Source organism: Odocoileus virginianus, chromosome 5, assembly GCF_023699985.2.
Source record: "Odocoileus virginianus isolate 20LAN1187 ecotype Illinois chromosome 5, Ovbor_1.2, whole genome shotgun sequence".
Lineage (NCBI taxonomy): Eukaryota > Metazoa > Chordata > Mammalia > Artiodactyla > Cervidae > Odocoileus > Odocoileus virginianus.
In genome coordinates this window covers 60,323,063-60,346,788 of record NC_069678.1, presented here as the reverse complement: position 1 = coordinate 60,346,788, position 23,726 = coordinate 60,323,063, and positions in this window count along the sequence as shown.

The following is a 23,726-nucleotide window of genomic DNA, read 5'->3' as shown; positions in this document are numbered from 1 at the left end:
GACCAGTCAAGTGTGAAACCATAAGAACAAAGGAACTGCACTGAAAATATCATAGCAGATGTTAAAGGAATCAAGTTGGTACAATCAAGTGGCAGGATAGGGATCCTGAACAGACAAAACAAAAGATATTCCCTACAGTGGTAGAAAGGGATGTAAAAGAGGAAAAAATGTTATGGAGTGGGAGCAGCAGAGATTGGAGAAAGCTTCTTAAATGGCTGATCATAGAGGTGAGTCTTGAAGCAAAGGGCCCATGGAAACTGGAAGAGGATGGAAGGGGCTTCAAGGAGGAAGGAACATTGAATGAAAAGCTTAGGAGACCAAAAAATTCACAAGATGTATAGAGCTCATAAAGTGCTTAGTAAAAGTTGAAAATCTAGATTAGAGACAAGCATGAAATACCAGGCTAAACTCTATGTTATTTACTCTTCAGATATAGAGACTTAGGGGCAAGGAGTTCTACGCTGAAGAGATATACGAAGGATGAAAGTAAGGAGGAGGAAGGGGAAGTAGAGATATAAGGAGGAGGAAGCACAGCTCATAGAAGCTATTGCTACACATCATTCTATGTCTTAGGGATTTGCCCAGATGAATTGAAACTATAACTAAATTATGCTTGCTTTCATTATAGTCTTGCTTTAGTATGACCTTGAGCCAAATTTGCAGCCTTTTTGAATTTCAGATATATTTCCTCTTCAAAGGTAGAATGAATAAAACTGTGCTGGATGACTAAGATAATGTTTATGAAATACTTGACTCTGGGGAAGTAGTGATGAGTCTATCTTAAACTTAGAAGTCACACGGAGTACTTCTATTTTGCTATATTTCAGTGATGGGTCACTAACTAATATTTGAGGAGATTAAGCATTCCCACAAGAATCAGACTCACAGTCTAAGATTTCAGATGTACCTCTGTTCTGCTCCCAGGAGTGGGTTAGTTAACTCAGGTACAAAGTGTAGTTAACTGTGTAGTACCTGTGTGGTTAACTCAGGTACAAAGTCCCATTATGACTCCTTTCTTTCCCCCCACTTCCTTTTGGCCTAAATCCCACTAACAACTGCGCCAGAGTGAGAAGAGGAAGAGAGAGATATAATCAGTGAGATGTAGTTCAAACTATATTATGTTTGTTCTTCAAGATTTTCAAGAATTTGGGAACAGGTACAGCAACAAAACAAGATAATAGAGCCTTAGGTTGCCACATATTAGCTCATGACCAGGAGCCTCATCCGAGTCTGTTTTTTTAACCTTTTTAGTGAGAATAATAATAACAATTACATCTCACATAATATAAGGACAAAATAAGGCAATATTTACAATTTTTAAAAATCACTTCTAAGGATCCTCTGACCAGCATGAAAGGAGCTGAGGGCAAGATCCCCCACATTTAACTACTTTGGTTCAGCTGACCTTTGCTGACCTCTCCGCTCAGAGTCTCTCACCTGTTCCATCACCAGATTTAGAGGTTATCAGCCTCAGAAGGGCTTCCTGGTGGCTCAGATGGTAAAGAGTCTGCCTGCAGTGCAGGAGACCCAGGTTAAATCCCTGGGTTGGGAAGATCCCCTGGAGAAGCAAATGGCAACCCACTCCAGTATTCTTGCCTGAGAATTCCATGGACAGAGGAGCCTGGATGGCTACAGTCCATGGGGTCAAGTCAAGTCGTACACAACTGAGCGACTAATACACACACACACACACACATATACACACACAGGCTCAGAAGGGCTCAAGTTCAAAAACAAGGATGTTCAAATTTCTAAGTGTCCCAAGTCTGAGAAGGACTCAGAACTTAAAAAGGTTAGGGGTACTTTGGGGGCATCTTCAGCTGTCCTATGGATGAATCAACTTGAGTGAAACAGCTAGGACTGATAATTGGCAAGAACAAATTGATTAACTGGAAGAGAATAGGCCTAAAAACATATGAATAAAGATATAGCAATCTTATCTGTTTCTTAACAAAATGTATCCATTGCAGTCAAGCTGTGCCTTGACTTTGCGCCTTTGTCATAAGCAAACAGAATTGTATACAAAGATATGGGCTTCCCTGGGGGCTCAGCAGTAAAGAATCTGCCTGCAATACAGGAGCCACATAAGACACAGGCTCGATCCCTGGGTCAGGAAAATCCCCTGGATGAGGGCATAGAAACCCACTCCAATATTCTTACTTGGAGAATCCCATGGACAGAGGAGCCTGGAAGGATACAGTCCATAGTGTCTGTCCACAGAATTGGACACGACTGAAGCAACTTAGCACGCACACATGCAAAGATAATTGCCTAAAAATATTCATGTTCATATCAAAATAAATACCAAAACTAGTGGATTCATTATTTAAATGTTAGCACTTCAATCAGAAAATTTTCTATATATACAATAGAATTTTGATTTTTAAATGTATTGTATGTACAATGCATGCAAAGTATCACAGATACAAAGTTTTTATGTATAATGGAATTTTACTGAAATTTTAGTAGAAAATTGTGTTGATGAGGAATCAATAGATACAGTGTAGGACAGGAAGCAATTTCCAGTTCAAAAGCAGATGTTAGATCTAGAAAGCTGGCAACCGTCAATCTTGCATTTCTTTTCAGTTTCTCACTGGCTCTGCTGCTCAGCGTACCCACAGCCTCCTACCATGCTGCTAGACCTCCCTGATATCTAAGCGACTGAATTTCCTTCTTCTTTTTCAGAAAGAATATGTAATTCATTCTCCACCCTACACTTACACATCTCAATTTTTTACTGTGTAATTGTGTTGGCAGCGTATGATAATGTTACCTATTGTCACCAGAAAGACCCACCAACTGCTTTTCCTCCTCCTTTTCAGCAAATAAACCAGAATAATCACCTACCAACTAGATAAGAATTTTGCCATTAATCTAGAAGGCAGGAGTAACTGCAGTCAGTTTTTAATTTTTAATAGCATTTCTTCTACTTGCTAAATAAATACATATATTTATACCAGAGATTTATCAATACATTTCCCTGGAAAGGATTACTGAAAAAAACTATTTTTTGTTTCACGTAAGTATTTCTTACATGCAAAAATTTCTACATGAAAGATGCAATTGGAAAACAAACCAAAAGGCTTTTTGATTATTTTTTTGAAAATGCTCCTAAATTGTACTAAAATACTATCCTGCATTTGTAATCCTGATGGTGAAATACTGGAAGTCTGAAATGAACATGATGGGTAGTGCTTTGAACTAATGATCGCTGTCAATTTATGCTATTGTCATTCATTTGTCTCTCCTAAAAGAGATGACACATGCAGAAAAAGACTCTGAGAGCTCTACCTCATTAGAAAAGAATATGTGTGCATGTGTTTGTGCGTGTGTGTTTATAAAGGAATGGCTCTGAAACTTGGAGTAAACTGCATGTATAATGTAACTGATCATATAGACTTCAATTTTATCAGTACCTCACTTCTTCCTATTACAAGCCTATCCTCAATCATATTACTCTCTTCATTTTTTTCTTATCTACCTAGTGATGCCATTTAACTAGCAGTATTTATTCACTCTTAAACAGCTAGAGGATTCTACTCCAAACCCCATATTCAAATCCAGAAGAGAAAAAAGCTACACAATTTTGCTGTTTCCTTGTCTACTTGAAATTGAATTTTCTCATTTTCTTGAATTATATCTTTGAATAACATTTGGATCGTTGTTGTCGTCACTCAGTTGTGTCCCACTCTTTGTGATCCCATGGGCTGTAGCAGCCAGGCTTCCCATCCTCCACTATCTCCCAGAATCTGCCAAACTCATGTCTGTTGAGTCGATGATGCCATCCAACCATTTCATCCTCTGTCGCCCCCTTCTCCTCCTGCCTTCAATCTTTCCCAGCATCTGTGTCTTTTCCAATGAGTCAGTTGCCCAGAGTATTGGAGCTTCAGCTTCAGCATCAGTCCTTCCAATGAATATTCAGGACTGATTTCCTTTAGGATTGATTGACTTGATTTCCTTTCAGTCAAAGGGACTCTCAAGAATCTTCTCCAACACCACAGTTCAAAAGCATCAATTCTTCAGTGCTCAGCTTTCTTTATGGCCCAACTCTCACATCCACATATGACCACTGGAAACACCATAGCTTTGACTAGACAGACCTTTGTCATCAGTTATGTCTCATCTTCTTAAAACACTGTCTAGGTTTGTCATAGCTTTTCTTCCAAGGAGCAAGCATCTTTTAATTTCATGACTGCATTGACAGTCTGCAGTGATTTTGAAGCCCAAGAAAATAATCTGTCACTATTTCCCTTTTTTCTCCATCTATTTGCCATGAAGTGATGGGACCAGACGCCATGTCCCTAGTTTTTGAATGCTGAGTTTTAAGCCAGGTTTTTCACTCTCTTCTTTCACCTTTATCAAGAGACTCTTTAGTTCCTCTTTACTTTCTGTGATTAGGGTAGGTTGTGAAAAGGAGGGAAGGAATAGAAAGATAGAAAATCTGGGACCAACTTCAGGAAGTATTTACTTAGCTGTGTGATCTAGTAAAACAATGCAGGGTTTTTTTTTGTCAAAGAAAACTGAGCATCTCCTCTGACTCCACCAGTTTCTTGCCGCGTGCTAAGTCACTTCAGTTGTGTCCGACTCTTTGTGACCCTATGGACTGTAGCCTGCCAGGCTGCTCTGTCCTTGGGGATTCTCTAGGCAAGAATATTGCAGTGGGTTGTTATACTCTCCTCCAGGGGATCTTCCCAACCCAGGCATTGAAGCTGAGTCTCTTCCATCTCCTACCCTGGCAGGTGAGTTCTTTAACACTAGCACCACCTGGGAACCCCAATTTCTTGCTATGTAACCACAAATATGTCATTAAAACTGAGTCTTGGTTTCCTCACTGTTAAATGGAGATGGTATACCTACGTGGCTGAGTTATTATGAAGATTAGAGGTAATATATCCAAATGAAAACTATTATTTTTATATCCACATCATGTCTCCAATATCAAATATGTCCCCTAATTTAAACTCCAATTTTAAATATTCAGTATAACTTTGGACAAGCAACTTGATTTCTCTTGCTTCAGCTTTCTCATCTCTGATATAGGAATACTGGTATTTCTCCCTTGCCTCCAATTCCCCTTTCTTTATTAAAAAATAATGCAAGTGAGAAGTTGTGCTTGTTCTAGATGCAAAAAATGCTTATTTTATTTCTCACAATTCATTTAATTAACTGACTGTTTACATATTTACCATCTAGGATTGCTGTGAGAATTAAATAAGTGATGCATGTAAAGAAACTTTATCTTCCTTATGCCATGAGACTCAGTTGCTGACTTTTGATTTGGAAAATATTTTTAAGTGTAGGCATAATACAGCTATTTTTTTTCCCCATCAAGATCCAGGAGGGCTCCTTTGAGCTGTCTGTACTTAACCATTTGCAGGAACAACATGGACACACTGGCTTCAAGGCTTCTCTAACATTTGTTCTCTGTCTTCAGAATGATTCAAAGCTGCTTGAATTATTTCATTGCTAAAAACTCTCTGTTCATCATAGACACACCAAGGTCCTTTAGCATGCTTGGCCAAAAACACTAAAACCCAGTCTATGGAAACACAGAAGCTGAGAAAGGACAGTGGTTCATTACCCCTGGCAGAGAGATGGCACTGAGTATACAGTCTGCTCAAACTCCAGTCTGGCTCTCCTGGTAACTAGCTTGACATCTCCAGACTAAGCATGTTAATGTATAGATGTTACCTGTGATTTAGAGGCAAGAAGAGATCATTAATCAGATTTTCAGTTGTCTAATTATATTATAAAAATTGACTTTTCTGCCATGGCTAGTTTCTGAGTCGTCTTAGGGAGAGAAAACAGAGCAGAGAAGTATGCCTCTCTTACATCTATGTAAAATGATAACTGCAGATTTTAGGGGGAAAACAAATAAACCAAGTTAGGATTTGGGAGTAATAAAGCAAAGGTGAGTTATAATGAGAGTTATCCAATTAGAATTCTATGGGGGATAAAAAATAATACCCCATCAAGTTCTCTATCACAAAAGACATTCATTTAAGGCCTGCAATTGTGAATAATTGTTCCAAACAAACATTTGCATGAGGTCACAATAAGTGGCATGTAAGCAATCATTTAATGAAATGAACCATAAAGAATAAGATAACCAGTTCTAACATCAACTATAAATGAACTTCCCGCTTGATTTTTCTTCTTGTAGAACGGTGAGAAATGGAGACCAGGTGATGGATAAAAATAAAATTGAGGTGTGTGTACACTAAAGCAACATCTCTTAACTAGAGGCCAAGTGGTAGGTCACCTGAATTGTTAACAATAGAGTGTAACTGACTAGAGTTAATGTTTATGGCAGTATGTACAATAGAAGCTGTATTCTTATTTCATTCATGAATCTCAGAGGTTTAGCTTAGACTCTATTTATTATTAGTTCTTAATAGTTATTTGAGTTTTAAAAATTATGAAAGAGATCTGTTTTTCTTTTGTAGTTTAAATAAAATAGAATACAGGAAAGTTTAAAGAAAACTTTAAACATTAATAATAATCCCAGGACACAGAAATGACCACTTTTGCTGTCTTGTATATTTCATTCTAATCTTTTTTTCTTTGCATAGAACTAAATTGCAAAATGAGCATTATTCTCTTTCTATAAAAATTCATATCCTGCCTTTTTCATACAGATTGTTATTTCAGGGCCAGAGTTAACAAATTTGGTTGTCCGTAATACTCAGAGCAGTTTAGAAACAGGAAACTGGAAGAGAGATTTGAGGACCATTAAAAAGAACTATGTTCTCAACTGTCAAATGAAGTTTTGAGAGTACAGAAAGTTTGAAAAATATTTGAGTGAATAAAATAATAATAAAATAATAAAAATCTCAGGATTAGAAGGGAACTCAGAGAATATGTAATTCAACACTTGTGCAAATGTTTAATTCCTTCTGAGTCACCATTGCTGAAGGATACCTTAGTCACAAAAACCACTTCCCCATGGAGCTCATTCCAGTTTCACAGTCATTATGTTAGGGCAGTACTAGTGTCTGACACAAGTAATCTAGTCAAATAAGTTAGTGAAGTAAAACTCAAAGTAGATTAGCTGACTGGTAGCAGAACCCCTCTCTGAGCACTGATTCGGGGCACAGGCTTCTTTCACCATTGACACCTAGCTTCCAAGGCCTTTAGAATCATCCTTATCAAGCCAGTGGAGGGAGAAAGAGCATGAAAGATTGTACAAGGAAGATATATATGGACCAGACCTGAAACAGCAGCCATCACATTCCATTGGTCAGAACTTGATCACATGAACTCACCTAACTGCAAAGGAGACTAGGAAATGTTGTCTAACTATGTGTTCAGGATGAGAAGAAACAGGTTTGGTAAATGGCCAGTCAGTTGATATCATAGTGTCATTCATCAGAAAGCTCATTATTATGTTGAGCCAAAATCCCATATGGATTGGTTCTATCCCTAAGACAACATGAAACAATTGTAATCCCTCTTCAACAAGAAACCCCTTCAAATGTTTAAAAAATGATTTTATATCTCTCATATATCTTCTTTTTCTTCCATCCATATACCCCAAATTTCTTCAATTTCTTTTTGTGACATTACTGTTAACATAGTCATTTGGGATACATAGTACATATGTTAGTACCCCACAAAGGCATGAAATTTTTAGGCATAATGACTAATATGCACAATAAAACTTTATAGTTATCTATAAATAATTTAAGCACAGACTTAAAATAGGTCTCACTGAAAAATTATTAAAATAGAATCCACAGTTTTAAAAAGGTAAGCTTCATGTAACAATATGTTGCCATTGGGCTTGTTGGCTCCATCTCAGTATCAATTAAGGCACTTGTACTATATATATCAGAATGGCAAAATGAGCCTGAGATAGAATTTTCCCTCCATATGCTTCCATGTGAAAGTTTAGAAACTACTACAGGTCTCTTTAATCCTCATTCAAATCAAAGACAAACATGAGGTGAGACAGAAAAAATTGGGAAGGGAAGTATCTTTTGAGAAGTGAATTTGCCTTGCTGTGAATCTCTACCTGACCCCTATGGAATAGAAGTTCAGTTACAATTTTCTTACCTCAATCCTAATGAGGAGATCTTCCGGGGCACCACTTGGAGACATTATATGTGTCAAGGAGAACACTAGTGTCTAAGAAAGCAAGAGGATGGAGGGCTCAGTAAAAGGTGGCAAAGGGGTTAACTCATTAGTTTAGGGACCCAGAATTAGAAAAGCACTGTTACATTGGGACCAGTTTTTATGTCAGAGTTTATCAGAGCAAATGATGCAGGAATGCATTCTGAGGATGGTGGCAGCCACATAGGACAGTATCAGTATATCATCTTCTTGGGTCCAATTCAATAAAGTGAGCTGGAGGGGTAAGAAGATATCTGGGAGCTGAAGAAGCATGCATCTTCCTAGGTCAAAAGAGATGGAAGAGAATACCATCAGCACAGCACCTCCATGTATGCGCTTAGTTGCTCAGTCATGTCTGACTCTTTGAGAAACTTTGGATTGTCTCCTTGGGATTCTCTAGGCAAGAATACTGGAATGGGTTGCCATGCACTCCTCAGAGGGATCTTCCCGATCCAGGAATTGAACCCATGTCTTCTGCATCTCCTGCATTGTAGGCAGATTCTTTATTTGCTGAGCCATCAGGGAAGCCTCCTCACAGAAGCCTTCATAGAGCCCACAAAAGCACTCCAAGAGAAAGTCAACCTTAATTATCAGTCAGGACCAATTTAACCATGTTTCAGGGCCGTAAGTCTTCCTGGGGGCTCAGACAGTAAAGAATCTGCCTGCAATACAGGAGACCAGGATTTGATCCCTGGGTCAGGAAAATCCCCTGGAGAAGGAAATGGCAACTCACTCCAGTATTCTTGCCTGGGAAATCCCATGGACAGAGGAACTCAACAGGCTACAGTCCATGGGGTCGCAAAGAGTCAGACACGAATGAAGCAAATAACACTAACTAAAGGGCCATAGGACACAAAGCTACGCAGCCAAATAAAAACTGTCCAGTCTCCTTACCTCACTTCCCTTCCATGCTGGTTCCATTCAGGCATCTGGAAAATTCACTAACATGGAGCACCTGCTTCCCAGATGATTCTAGATAAAAGGGATTTCGTGTAGCCCCAGGATCTGTGACTCAAAATGGATAAGTAGAAAGACTCCTATGTTAAAACAGGATTGGCTAATGGTTGGGTAACAAGTAACCCCAGAAACCTTAGTGGTCTTACACATAAAAGTTTATTTATCACTCGTAATGTTTCCTTTAAATCAGACAGATTTTCAAGGCTGTTCCCTTTCAAGCTGGGATCCAGTCTTCTTCCAATTTGTGGCTACACCATCTGGAAAAAAAAAAAATAGCTTTCAAAGATGCAAAAGAGAGAACTTCCAGAGTTGACACCCACTCTCAAATGTGCTGTGTCACAGACTACTGTCCAGAATTAGTCATATGGGTCCACTTAACCGTGAGTGCCTGGAACATGTTTCTTTAAGCCTAGGGAAGAAAGGAAAGCTGGGTACAATGGGCACTAGTTATCCCCAGCACAAGGTTCCTGAACAACGATTGCAGTGTACATAAAAGGACGTTTAATGCTACATCACTGGAAGGGGCATAATGTCCGTGATCCTTCCCAGTTGGAGATCCAGTTTTCAGCTCATGTCCCTCTTAAGAAGTGACTCTTCTCACCAAAGAGAGAGAAATGCAAAAATACACACTATAGAGAAGATACACAACCTGAAGAGTGAACCCTCATATAGAGAGGTGAGAGTAGTCAGGTTACCAAGAATGTTGCAGGTTTAAGTAATACAGACATGTATTATTACTGGGTTAACAAATATTAATGACTGGTAAGTTTCAAAGTGTGTTTGAAGGAACATTCTCCAAAGAAAGCTGTGATGAAAATTTTGATGTGCATATTAAGAGTTATCATTAAACAGAGACATATAAAATAATGATGAGTGTCTTGAAAGATTGGAAATATATAATTATAATAAGACTGGTTACCTGATTAAGTATACTCAATATGCCCAACAGTGGGCAAAATGTTTTATAAACATTTTATTCTTATTGCAAACCAAAGAGTGTATTATTATCCCAATTTTATAGATGAAGAAAGATGAGGTAAAGACCATTTGAATTAGGATTCTTACAGTTGCAAGCAACAGGAACTCTTTTGCTTAAACAATATGGAAATACAATATCTCACTTAGCATCAAATCCAGAGGTCCAGGGGTAGGGCAAACTCCAGGAATTGTCTTTATTGTGTTACCAGAACCCCAAGTTTCCATCTTTTCCTTTTGCCACCTACAGCATTAGTTAATTCCCCTTTTGATCATAAGATAGCTGCCATTAGGAGATGCTTCCTAATTAACATCCAGAAGGAGAAAGAAACTTGCTTTCCCTTTCTCAGAAGCCACCTGTTTCACATTAGACTAGTGGTTCTCAACTGGGAATAATTATTCCTCCCAAAGGAAATTTGGCAATGTCTGGAGACATTCTTAGTTGTTACGACAGGAAGCAGAGGCATTGTTAGCTTCTAGTGGGTAGGAATGCTGTTACAGGATAGTGTCCCACAACAAAATATTACTCAATACAAAATATCAATTGTGCTGGGGTTGAGAAACCTTGCCTTAGACTAAAGCTTCATCAGACCAAGAAGCACATTTGTGCCCACATGCAGCGAAGTGCCTGACACATAGAAACTATGTGGTAAATATTTGCTTAAAAATTGATGGAATAAATTTGATCCTCATGATCATTCTTTGCTATAGGCAAGATATCATTATTTTCTCTTTCTCTCTTTATTTTTTTTTTTTTTGAAGAAAAGGATATTTATGTCCAGAGAGCTTAGTTGTTTAATTGCTAAGTCGTGTCCGACTCTTTGTGACCCCGTGGACTGTAGCCCACCAGGCTTCTCTCCATGGGATTCTCTAGGCAAGAATACTGGAGTGGGTTGCCATTTCCTTCTCCAGGGGATCTTCCCAACCTAGGGATTGAACCCACATATCCTGCATTTGCAGGAGGATTCTTAACCACTGGGCCACCAGAGAAGCCCCAAAGAATCTGAACTGGTGCTATTAGTTAAGAAGGGGTCCTAGTTGTTTTGGTTTTTTTTTAAAGTGTGTTAATCTAGTTTTAAAAGCACAGCCATCTAAAAGTAGGTATCATCTTGCTCTTCACAATGTTATACCAAGGGGTAGGCGGGGAAATCAGAGAGCATAAGTGCCTAACAGAATCAAAAATTCACAGAATCAAGATATCCAACTTTTCCAAAAATATCTAATAGTATCTTTTCCACTTCTAGCAGTATTTTCTAATAGTATTCTTTCTTTTTTCTTTTCTATGATTCTCTAGCAGCATAGATCTTGGTCTAAGATTACTCTCAGCTAGTTTCCAAGAAGCCAAGGTTCAAGTTGCCACATACAGATCATTGGTTCCCAAAGCCAAGTTCCCTCAGCCTTATACAACTTTCTCTAGATACAGGTCCACACTCAACTTAAAAACCATTACTGCAGTCTATCTACACTATGAACCACTGTCCTTGGTCCCAGGGACTGTGAAGCTACTCTAGTCTTTCTCTTTAATGCAGGCCTGGGATCTCAACTCTACCTAAGATTTTAGCTAAAGCTTTTTTAATCTCCTGTTCTTGCTAAGTTTCCTTCTCTCTATTATGAAAAGAATTTGAGTTTGAATGATCCACTGGAAGGTGGCGTAAGCTGTTCACTCCCTTGATCTGATTCTGGGGGTTCCTGTAAAAAACTCCATATACTGAATAAAAGCTTAGATGAGTGTCCATGATCTGGGTTATGTGAGTACGTCAAATGTTGGAGAGTTTCTGAGAATTAGAAAGAGCCTTGAAGACAAGATTGCTTAGAGCAAAGACTTTTTTTTTCATTTATTTTTATTAGTTGGAGGCTAATTACTTTACAATATTGTAGTGGGTTTTGTCATACGTTGACATGAATCAGCCATGGAGTTACATGTATTCCCCATCCCAGTCCCCCCTCCCACCTCCCTCTCCACCCGATTCCTCTGGGTCTTCCCAGTGCACCAGGCCCAAGCACTTGTCTCATGCATCCAACCTGGGCTGGTGATCTGTTTCACCATAGATAATATACATGTTTCGATGCTGTTCTCTCGAAACATCCCACCCTTGCCTTCTCCCACAGAGTCCAAAAGTCTGTTCTGTACATCTGTGTCTCTTTTTCTGTTTTGCATATAGGGTTATCGTTACCATCTTTCTAAATTCCATATATATGTGTTAGTATGCTATAATGTTCTTTATCTTTCTGGCTCACTTCACTCTGTATTCTGGGCATACACACTGAGGAAACCAGATCTGAAAGAGACACGTGCACCCCAATGTTCATCGCAGCACTGTTTATAAGAGCAAAGACTTTTAATTCCTCCATGTTTTGTCATCCCAGCCTTTCCCAAGAGACTGTTGATGTGATGGAATAGGGAATATATACTATCCATTGCTGTTCAGTTCAGTTCAGTTGCTCAGTTATGTCCAACTCTTTGAGACCATTTGGACTGTTGCCACCAGGCTCCTGTGTCTGTGGAATTTTCTAGGCAAGAATACTGGAGTGGGTTGCCATTTCCTCCTCCAGGGGATCTTCCCAACCCCGGACTTGGACCCACATCTCCTGTGTGTCCTGCCTTGCAGGCAGATTCTTTATCCAGTAAACCATCAGAATCTTAGCACTCACAGTTTATTCATGAATTAAATTATTTGTGAGCAGCCTTAAAGTCTTCTAACATGGACTAGCAAGAAATTTTCCTGGACCATTTGTTTGAATGATAACCTAGGAATGATTTACTAAGCTTAGAAAGCCATTGACCCAGTGAGATTAGCAGATCCCTCTTACTTTGATGTTGTTTTGCTCTAGAGATCTTTTTGAAACACAAAAATGAAGTGATTTACTCAAAGGATACATAATTAGATTAAGTTAGGTCTATTAGAAAGATTAAAACAAACAAAAGTCTTCCATTCATAGTCTCTGGAGGCAGGCAGGACAAGACTCAAATTCTAATTCTTCCTCCTACTAGCTATCTGCCATTGGGAAGGTACTTAAACTCTTGGTACTCAGTTTTCTTACTATAAAATGGAGATAAAACCATCTATCTCATAAGGTGTTATGCCGATTAAAGAAATACTACATCTGTGGTCCTTAGCAAAACACCTGGCACAGAGTAAGAGCTCAACAAATGACTGTAATTCTTATCTATCTGTATTTCCATGTCCATTTCCCTTTTGAAGTAACATGGCCTTAAAAACCCTACTTAAACTTTCCCTGGTTTATACACAGCTGTGCATGGGAAACTAGGCAAGAAGTCTGCGTCTAAGATTAGAACTGAGCATTAGAGGTGGAACAGCACCCTCCTGAGGACAAAGCAAGTTAGGCAGCTGCTTCCAGCTCAGGAGTCACTGGAAGACGGGCTGCAGCCCAGGAAGAGAGAGTTGACGATGGAAGATTCAATTCGGCTGTCACACACGCTGAGACCAGAACCAGCCACAAAATTGACAGGACCTAGTGCAGAACGTGGGGCCCCTTGTTGAACGATTCTCCCGAATTTCAAGAAAGCAATAGCAGAGCGTTAAGCCAAGTATGGGACCCTTTGACCTCTGTGTGATTGCCGAGGTTACATGCCCGTGAACCTGGCCTTGTCTAGCAGTGCCTCTCTTCATTTCAATTCTTGGAGAAACAGGATTTAGTTCTTACTGAAATCAATGAATCTCATGCATCGTCCTAAATCAATAACACTGAGTTTCAATTTGGGACTTTTCTGGGAGGCATATTCGGAATGGCTGTTTCTTTTTTTGGGATATTTGTGTCTGTAAATAAACTCTACATGCATTCTCTTTTTGGCATTGCTATGTTCACACGTGTTAATAAGAATAAAATCTCTCCATAAATATAATTAATTTTAGAATTTATTTCCTTTTAAAGGCCTTTCTAAATGAAAAATACCAAATTTGGCATAATGGCTACCTCTGAGGAAGGAGGGAAGTGAGGAGACTTTGGGGAGAACTTCTGGGAAGGGCTTCAGCTTTATCTAAACTATTTCTTTCCCAAACCTAAAGACATTTTCAAGTCTAATAAGCTGGGTGGTAAGTACATATATGTTAACCTATTAAAATCTGTAAGCTTTTATAATAATTTTTGCAATATTTTACACCAAACGTATTTCCAAAGATCCTAAACCAAAGAAATTATCGTTTTAAAATTTAATTTGGAAGAGTTAAGACAAGAGTTTAAATTCCAATTATGCCGTGTAGCATGGTTCCTAACCTGGAACATATTACCTTAGCTTCCTATGCTTCCTTCTATTCTCTTCTCCTAAATTAAGAAGGTTGAACATAAGATACCTTTTAGACTCTTAATCTTTGTTTCTATGAAGCAAAGTATATGTTAGAATATAATTTGAATTGAATTGTAATTTAGGGATGTTGATTCAATGAGGATGATTGCTTGTGAAGTGGTGGGGGAAAATGTGGTAAACTGCAATAAATTTAAATGACAACTCAAAAGAACCCTCCAATATGTAAATATTTTTCTTTTTCTGAGATTCACTTTTAAGAATAGCTTTAGCAATCTTGTACAGTCATTCGGCTAAAATATCATCTATGTATTTGACATGGTCTTAAAAACTCAAATGCCTATAGATGAACTGATAAGTAATTTGGTTAAAGAGGCCAGGTGTGACACAAGGGAGTGGTGGGGATTGCAACAGATTAGTGTATCCTGTTTGATGGGGCAGTCATCGTTCAACTTCACTGGATTTTTCCGGCCTGTTAGTTTGAGTCCGATGTTGACAAAACTTTCCTTTTTTGAAAATTATTTTTGACTTATCCTTCCATTTCATGATTACCCAACAATTATTTTATTTATTTCTTAATTTTGGCCATGCAGCATGTGGGACTTAGTTACCCATGTGCCTTGCATTGGAAGCATGAAGTCTTCACTGACAGGGAAGTCTCAAAACTTTCCATTTTTAAAGAGAAGGTGGAAGCCTAGATTTTTATGAAATTTCTTCCATTTTTATTTGTTGACAACTAATGCGAACTTTTTTAAAGTGTATTGTCCATCAGATAAAAATTGATCAATAGACTTGATTTATTAATGGTTCTGGTGCTTTACTGGCCTAAACCTCTAAGCTAAAATGTTTTTCTTGGTCTTTATGCTCAGTTCATGGGAAATAGATGGGAAAACAGTGAAAACAGTGTCAGACTTCATTATTTTGGGCTCCAAAATCACTGCAGATGGTGATTGCAGCCATGAAATTAAAAGATGCTTACTCCTTGGAAGGAAAGTTGTGACCAACCTAGATAGCATATTAAAAAGCAGAGACATTACTTTGCCAACAAAGGTCCATCTAGTCAAGGCTATGGTTTTTCCAGTGGTCATGTATGGATGTGAGAGTTGGACTGTGAAGAAAGCTGAGCACCAAAAAATTGATGCTATGGTTTTTCCAGTGGTCATGTATGGATGTGAGAGTTGGACTGTGAAGAAAGCTGAGCACCAAAAAATTGATGCTTTTGAACTATGGTGTTGGAGAAGACTCTTGAGAGTCCCTTGGACTGCAACGAGATCCAACCAGTCCATCTTGAAGGAGATCACTCCTGGTTGTTCATCAGAAGGACTGATACTAAAGCTGAAACTCCAATATTTCGGCCACCTGATGCGAAGAGCTGACTCATTGGAAAAGACTCTGATGCTGGGAGTGATCGGGGGCAGGAGGAGAAGGGGATGACAGAAGATGAGATGGCTGGATGGCATCACCGACTTGATGGACATGGGTTTGAGTAAACTCCAGGAGTTGGTGATGGACAGGGAGGCCTGGTGTGCTGCAGTTCATGGGGTCACAAAGAGTCAGACACGACTGAGCTACTGAACTGAACTGATCTGATGCTCAGTTCTGAGGTTTTCAGTAATATTTCTATTGTGTCTAATGGAATTACAGCTGTTATCTACTGACACCCAGGTTATCACACCACATTTTTTGACAATTTCAGCCCCTGGCTCACGTTCACACTCTCCATACTACTTATATCTTAACTCTTGGTGATTTCAATATGTGCCTATGCAGTGCTTTCACAGTATGTCTGCTCAAAACCTTAATGTCTCTCTCCTGATGATCTTGCTATCCACCCTAACTCAGCCTCCTCAGGATCCCAGTCAAACTGTAGACCTTGTCAAGATTGTTACCTGCTACCCAATCATCATCTCATTCCACTCTGATCACCATTTTTCATCTTTTCAGCTTATTTTCTCTCCCCTAGCTGTTAGTTCCAATGATCTTTGACTCTTCAAGTCTTCTTTAATCAATTGATCCTTCTACCTTTTCACTATTTCCCATGGTTCACTACCTTCTCTTGCCTCCTATCCAGCTTAAGACTCCAAGGTCAATATTTGTACTCACTTGTGCAGATCCAGTTCCTTGCCCATCTCTCTTATCATCTTACCTGCAGGCAAAGCTACAACCCTGGCTAAATCCATCTTTCCTCTATTCCATATCCACATGTCAGCTGGAGGTGCTGAGGGGAAAATAGTCAATTGAGCTGATAGAAATCACCTCAAATTGTTGACCAAGAACCTCAAGTGGGTCCTTTATAGTTCCAGTCAGTTGTCCTATTTCCCCAGTTACTACGAGCAATGTGTGGGAAATGCTGGTAGTAAGAGTGCATGTGTACAGTGTATAAAAAAAGGAAATGAATGTTTAAAATTAGTAGTGAAAAGCTTATGAATATTGCAAATGGATGAATCTGCAGTAAAATGAGAAGGAAAGAGTCTGAAGGACAGAGTTTAGATCATGCCAGTGCTTCAGCGAGATAGGATAATAAATACAGTGCTTCAGCAAGATGGGAAGAAGGTTATGAGCAAAAGGAATAAACTTCTACATGCATGACTTCAGCACCCATGCCGTAAGCCCCCTAGTCTATATTCATTGAGGAGAAGGTTCAAAGTTTGCTATGAGACTAAAGACTCAACAAGGAGAAAAGGCTCTTGATAGAAAGAAGTTCTTGTGCAGCTCTTGACAGTGCAGTGGTTCAATACTTGCTGGACTCTAAAGATCAAAGGAGTGATGAGGAGGCAGACACTAGGATATTCTGTGTTTGCCTTGAGACCATCATTGTGTGAGATGTGTGTCTGTGTCTGTGTGTTGAGGGGGGAATTAGTGGTCAACAGCCTTTGTTAATATTTAATGCAGATAAAACTGATCTATTTTGGCAAAAGTTCCCTGAGACAATATCCAGTTTGAACTTGGCTTTAAAACTGTGCAGGGACAAATCACACCTCAGTTTGATTAGAACTGCCTCAAGGAAATACATGTAAAAACCCCTTCCAACATGTCATAGATATAAACAAGTAGATTCAGAAATAGCCCTTGGAACCTAATCTGATTTGTATTTTTTAAAGGAAAGCTTCTATAATAACAGCAACAATAACTAAAACAATCACTTGTTAGTTATTTTAGTGGTTTCTTTCTTTTTGCAGGGAAGGGGGCACCATGTGGCATGCAGGATCTTAGTTCCCCAGCGGGGAATGAAACTGTACCCCCTGCATTGGGAGCATGGAGTCTTAACCACTGAACCGCTAAGGAAGTCCTGTTTAGTGATTTATTATGTTTATTATTCATAGCACTAGACTGTAAGAATCTTGAGTAAAGAAATTATACTTACTGTCTTTGTATTCCTAGCATCTAGCAATCTACTAGACATTCAGAAAATATACATACATTAAATGAATCATGGATAATCACTAATAACACACCTATCAACAAATTCTTAGATATCGACAACAAAAAATTCCAAGAATGTACCTACATTATAGGTAGAAAGTTTTAAAATGTTAAACTTGAGAGATTTTCAAGTTCAAGGGTAGAAAAAGAATGGGTGTTGGACTTCTTTCTCAGTTAAACAAAACCCTGCTCTTCTCTGAGTATTTTGGTTAATTAAAAATTGTTTTGCATTTTAAATTAACTTTTTGAAAGTCCAATAGTGTACAAATGCTGTTCATTGTACTCAGTCCAGTTCCACCATGAACATTAAAGGAGGTTAAAGGAAGAAGAAACAAGGTGCTCAATGTCTTTTTAGATACTGAGAACCGTTTATACGTATATAAAAAAGTGCCTACTCCTTCACTCACGTGTCTTCATTTCTGAACTGTCCTGTTTCATCCTTTATTATCTTCCTTTTTCACAGGATTGCCAGACAGACCTGTGATCCAGGCAGATTTGAAGAATAGGTGTTCCTGTCACATGAGCTTAGGCAACATACTCACACATGAAATTTCTGTGTTGCCTCAATTTCCTTATTTGTAAACTCAGTTAAAATTTTCAGTTGCCTTCTATATCCCAGGAACTGGGCTTGGAGATTCACAAAGATGATCTTAATTCATCTTCATGAGAATTCTATAGGGTAGTCATTCTTAGTCTCATTTTAAAGAAGAGAAACCTGGGGCCTCTGAAAACAAACTTGGATTGCTTTTGTTTACATCTTTAAGAAACAGTCATCCAAGAAAAAATTGGGGGTCATCTCAGTATACCGCATCTTCCAGACCCCCGTATCACAAGTGTGTGATAATATGTACTATTTTAAGAAAAGTCTATGTACAAGATTTAGGTATACAAAGAAGTTATACACTCAGAACTGAAAACCTCCCTTCAGTTCAACTGCTTCATTTCCCAAATGTGTAAATTGAAATACAGGAAGCTTAAGTCACCTGCCCAAGGCTGTCTAACAAGATAGCAAGTGAGGTGGAAGTAGAACCAAGCTCTTCTGATGGTCTATTGGCACTCCTTTCTTTATATCATGCTGTCAGTTTTGCAAGGGATGGTGGCGTGGGCCTATCAATGACACCTCATCAAATATTTACTGAGCACCTATTATGTATCAGGCACTGTGATGTAATGGTAAGCAAAACAGTTATAGTCTCTGTTCTCCTGGGACTTATAGTTCAGTGGGAGTTAGAGTTATTTATAAATAACGGCACAAGTATAAAGTACACACTATGATTATATATATATATATATATATATATATATATATATATCTGATGGGGTAGACCAGATCTATGGGAAGTCAGGTGAAAATCTCCGAGGATGTGATGCTTCAACTAAAATCAAAGTGGTGGGATCACAGAGTGAAGGAAATACAAAAAGGCTTCTATCTGCAGCTACCATGAAGACTTAGTTTTCAAAAGCCCAGAGGATTAGCAAAGCCAAATCAAGTTTAAACACATAACCCCCCAGCTCAGTCCAGAAACATGGTTTTCCAAACCAGTGAGTGTAATGTTCTGAAAAACAAAGCTAAGAAAAATACTGAAATCAAATTTAACTTTGAATCAAACGTAACTGAGCAGTTATGTTTGGAATATGATCCACGAAGGCCAGGAAGGGTATTCAGAAGCACTTTGGTCAAACAAGCAAGAATTGAAACACCAGGTCTGTTAAAGGTGGCAAAGTTTAATAACAAAGATTCATGAGTATTTGTAAAATGGGTGGATGTGCTGCATTTGTTTTTGTCAGCTTGACACTGTCACCACCATTCCATTTTAAAGTTAAGAACTACGTTACCCAGAATTCCCTTATCTGTAAGTTTCTGGGTTAGCATTTGCCAGTGAAAGTATTTGCATGAGATCTGGAAAACAGGAGTAAAGAGAAGCTCTTTTATTTAGAGCAGCCTAGCATTCATACATGTCAGGCTTTCAAAGGTCTTTTGAAGGTTTTACTTTTAAGTCACAGTGGTTTGCAGACTTCTCAAGTGGCAGCTTTCCTTCTCTGTTCCAGGGCTTTCATTTATGTCACGGTGAAAGTTTCTCCAGGTCTTCTGCTTTAGTATATGAGATATCCCAGATGCCCAGATCATTCTGTTCTGTAAAATCTAATTAATATACTAAAGCACTTATTTTCATAGTTCTTCTTGTAACTCTGTTATCCCAACCAAACCCAAACTAATGCAACTCTCTATATTCAAAGTAGTCCTAAAGGCACAGAAACTTGTAAATGGAGTCTTGTGTTGGTTCTTTGACTTGATTAGATTTAAAAGTATTAATAACCTTCATTTTCAATGGTAATGAGTCATTAGTATAGTTTAAGGCAGGTGGTAGCAAAACAGTCATTTCAATAAGCACTGTAGTCACAGGGAGGCAAGTTCTTGTAGGATTCAAAGCTATAAGCTGCTGCAATAGAACACTGTAATGAAATAACATGCATAAGAACTTTCAGATGGATTGGTTGCTTCTAAATATAATAGAGAATGTGGGTAGGGTGGGGAGCTGCACTTAGGGCTCTAAAATTCCAGCTCAAAGCTAGATAAATAGTCAGAAAACTTCTATGACTATCCAACAGGAAGCCCCATTTCCTATAGCCTCAGAGGTGAAATTTCTAACAACCAAATCCAAAGTTTTATTCGCTCATGTTAAATTTAGGGCATCAATTAATGAGCATATCTGGCTGTATTTTAATCAAACAGAGGACCTGGAATTTCTAAATTCCCCTGAGCTTCCCTTGCCAATAGAAGCAGCCTTTCCTTCTCTAGGTAAGAGAGTTAGGTTCCTCTTGCCTACAGAACCCATAATGACCAATTCAGAGAGAGCTTCCTAGTAGGTGAATGCTGATCCTTAAGACCAGCCCCAACAAAGAGTATGGAGGTCCCTTAGAGAATTAAAAATAGAATTACCATATGATCTAACAATACCACTCCCAGGCATATACTGGGGCAAAACTAATTCAGAAAGATAGCATGCACTTCTGTATTCACATCAGCACTATTCACAATACACAAAACATGGGAGCAACCTAAATGTCCACTGACAGAAGAGTGGATAAAGAAAACGTGGTACATATACATACAATGGAATGGGCTTCCCAGGTGGTGCTAGGGGTAAAGAACCTGCCTGCCAATGCAGGAAATGTAAGAGATGCAGGTTCAATCCCTGGGTTGGGAAGATCCGCTGGAGGAGGGCATGACTACCCACTCCAGTATTCTTGCCTGGAGAATCCCATGGACAGAGGAGCCTGGAGGATTATGGTTCATAGGGTTACAAAGAGTCAGACATGACTGAAACGACTTCACGCAGCACATATACAAAGGAATACTACTCAGCCATAAAAATGAGCAAAATAATGCTGTTTGCAGAAACATGGATGCAACTAGAAATTATCATGCTAAGTGAATTAAGTCAGAAAGAGAAAGAAAAATACCATATGATATCACCTATGTTGTGCTGTGCTGTGCCTAGCTGCTCAGTCATTTCCGACTCTTTGTGAGCCGATGGACTGTAGCCTGCCAGGTTCCTTTGCTCATGGGATTCTCCAGGCAAGAATACTGGAGTGGGTTGCCATGCCCCCCTCCAGGGGATCTTCCCAACCCAGAGATTGAACCAGCCATCTCCTTCATTGGCAGGCAGATTCTTTACTACTGAGCTACCTGGGAAGCCTGTGGAATAGTATAGGGCAAGGTTTTTCAGTTTTAGCACTATTGATATTTTGGAGCCAGATAATTTTTTGTTAGAGACCGGGAGATTGTGCATGGTAGAATGTTTAAAAGTATCCCTAGCCACTACCGAGTACATGCCAGGAGCACCTCCTCCAATTTGTGACAACCAAAAATGTCTCTAGACGTTGTCAAATGTCCCTAAAGGGAAGCAAAATTGGTTTCAGTTGAGAATCAGTGCTACAGAAGAAGGTATCTGAAGGCTTATGGAGATTTGAAAGCTGAAGTAGGTTTATTATGAGTGGCCTACTTTTATATTGGGGCTTCCCTGGTGGTTCAGTTGGTTAAAAATCCACCTGCAATGTAGGAGACCTGAGTTTGATTCCTGCGTTGGGAAGATCCCCTGGAGAAAGGAACAGATACCCACTCCAATATTCTGGCCTGGAGAATTCCATGCACAGAGGAGCGTGGCAGGCTACAGTCCAAGGGGTTGCAAAGAGTCAGACATGACTTAGCAACTTTCACTTTCACTTACTGTTATATCACCTAAGCAGGTCCAGACTACATACCCTTCATCAAGGCTTTGAGATATTAATTAGTAAAGGCAATGTCAGCATCCTGGAAAGGATCTGTAGTGGCAATTGTCTGCAAGAAAAGCAAGAGATGCTGCCGTGGAAATAGGAACTCTGAATTCTATTGAGTGTTGAAACCTGAGTGACAAGATGCAAGAAGTAAACAGAATGATTTTGCTTGTATAGATCTTATTGGCGGCTAAATTATGATGGGATCCCTAGGAGCATGGTGAACCACCTACTTCATTTGTATAAGCAAGACATACAGAGAACAAAACTCAATCTTATAACAGAGGTCTGAAATGAATTGATATAATAGACGGTCATGTTTCCTTAACAAATTCCCAGACTTGAGCCAAATCACAGACTCAGAACCCTTTATAAAAGGGAGAGAATAGGTGTGGAAGGAGAATAATGGCTTTCCAAAGATGCCCGCATCTTAACTCCCAGAACAGGTGAATGTGTCATGTTACATGGCAAAGGGAAACCAGGTTGCAGAACAAAAGTTTCTAATTAGTTGACCTTAAAATAAGGATATGATCCCGGATTATCTGAGTGAGACCAATGTAATCAAACGGTTCTTAAAAAATGAAAGAGGGAGACCAAAGAATTAGAACCATAGAGATGTCATTGCAAGCAAGATTCTACTGGTCCCTGCTGTTTTTTTTTTTTTTAATTCTAGCTATAAATTTTAATACTATATTTTAAAATAAGTCCCAGTCATGGAGCTAATGTACAAACATCACGAAAGTTAAAGTTGCTCAGTCATGTCCTACTCTTTGCAACCCCATGGACTATATAGTCCATGGAATTCTCTAGGACAGAATACTGGAGTGGGTAGCCTTTCCCTTCTCCAGGGGATCTTCCCGACACAGGGGTACAACCCAGGTCTCCCACATTGCAGGTGGATTCTTTACCAGCTGAGCCACAAGAGAAGCCCAAGAATACTGGAGTGGGTAGCCTTTCCCTTCTCCAGGGGATCTTCCCAACACAGGGGTACAACCCAGGTCTCCCGCATTGCAGGCGGATTCTTTACTAGCTGAGCCAGCAGGGAAGCCAAACAACATCATAGAATATCCAGAAAATAAAGATAATGTTAAAACAGTATATTAAAGAATTTATGATGTTTCTCTAAAGCAGCACTTGGAGGAAAATAAATTGTTTTCAATACCTAGAGCAACATGCAAACAGAAAATGACTAATACTGACTCAGATATTCTAAAATTTTTGAATAAAGAACAGAAAATTTTTAAAAATTATTAGAAGAGAATTTAATGAATATGACAACAGAAAAACTAAAGCAGATAATTTGAGGCTTTGAAGCAATAAGTTGCCTTGCATGGTAGAGAAGTAGTAAGAAAATTCATAAGACTGAAGCAGTGAGGATAAAAAAGAGGTTGGAAAACACGAGTTCAGAGAATAGAAGTGCCCATCATGAAGGGTGTTGCAAGTGACAGAGCAGACTTTGGCTGTTGCTTTGAGAGTGGGCTTCTGGAAATTAGAGAGGAGGATCAACTCAAATGTTAATACAGTAATCCAGGGGAGAGAAGATGGTGGTAAACAGAGATGATAAAGCACAGGTAACTTGTGGATGTATTTTGAAGTAGGGCCAATAGGATTTAGTGTTGAAACTATTTTGAGAGAAATAAGGAGAAAAGGATGGATGACGTCACTCGCCCAAACAGGTAGAATGCAGATTTCAGTGACTGAGATGAAGAAAAGTAGA